This window comes from Dermacentor andersoni, chromosome 1 (genome assembly GCF_023375885.2).
Source record: "Dermacentor andersoni chromosome 1, qqDerAnde1_hic_scaffold, whole genome shotgun sequence".
Lineage (NCBI taxonomy): Eukaryota > Metazoa > Arthropoda > Arachnida > Ixodida > Ixodidae > Dermacentor > Dermacentor andersoni.
Window position 1 is genome coordinate 348,295,613 of NC_092814.1, and position 1,302 is coordinate 348,296,914.

Here is a 1,302-nt window from a genome sequence, read left to right on the forward strand (position 1 = left end):
CTTGGCATATTCCCCGAGAAGTAGGCTTCATAAATGCGTATTCTCCATCGTCGTTAACATCACCATTGTTATCACTCTTACGCTCGCTCCTGCACGAGACAAAGAAGGCGATGTCTCCTTTCTGCCCTGCTCGTTCTTCGACGACGGCATATTCCTGGACGCTCTCGGCTCCGCAGACGACAGTCCCTGCAAAAGCCAGCCATCGTCGTCGGCCCCTGGCTCCGCTGCAGCAGAGCACCGCCATAGCGTGCCTCCGAAGCATCGAGGGCCTGTTGGTACAAGCTGCGCACCACCAGCAGAAGCAGTGATGGCGGTTCCGGATGCGGCCTCGGATCATGGCGTGGCGGGTACATCGTTGAGCAACCAGGTTCAACACTACTACTAGCTGCAGTTGCGAGCTAGTAATGCCACGAAAACCGTACAGAGGCATCCATAAGACGACGGCGTCGTGCTTCCCGCAGCGTCAGACAGCTTGAGCTTTTTTTTTCTTATTCTGTTATTGCTGCTGCTCTTGGTCACCATCATCATCATCATCATCCATTAGTTCTTATTGCTCTTTTTCGCCGCTCTTCCAAGGCGCCTGCTTGAATTTATCTGTCGTAATCTGTACTAGTTGCCGCTGACGCTCAGCATATTTGCTACGCTTGCGAAACACGATAGACATGCGGTTTTGCGCGGCATCATTGGAATGGATGTGTATTGCAGTTTTGATCCCTCTAGGAATGACAATGAGACGCATCAAGTGGCTTGCTTTAAGTTACATTCTGTAACCCTTCCTTTGAAAACCTGGTTGGAAAAAAGGGGCTTTTTCGTGCCGCGGTCCACGAACTGCCGTTTGTGTTGGCATGTTGAAACGATTGATCACTGTTTTGTAGATTGCAGGGATACCGTGTTGTTGTGGAACATTCTACAAATAACAATTATATAAAGATTTAGATATTACAGCGTACCCAATTCGTTTCTTACCTTTTAAAGATCCCTGTCATCCACCATAAGACATGTACATGCTACTTGGCATAGATAGCATTTTGCGCAGTCGAATGTTCGACAGGCACTCTGAACCACCTCGAAACATTTAGTCGCTTTGTCGGGAATCTGTTGCTTACGTGCGTAGTCTGTGCGCGCACGAGTATAACCGGAGTTTTTGCAAGTACCCAGAGTTTTACGATCTTCATGTGATACAAGATGCCACTGACGGGTTGTGCCGTAAATAGGTGCGTTTTTTACCTTCGTGTCGGCGCCTCTGTCACATTGTACCGACGCCAAGCTCTCCGCCGACTGTCAGCAGATTGTCGGCGTCGA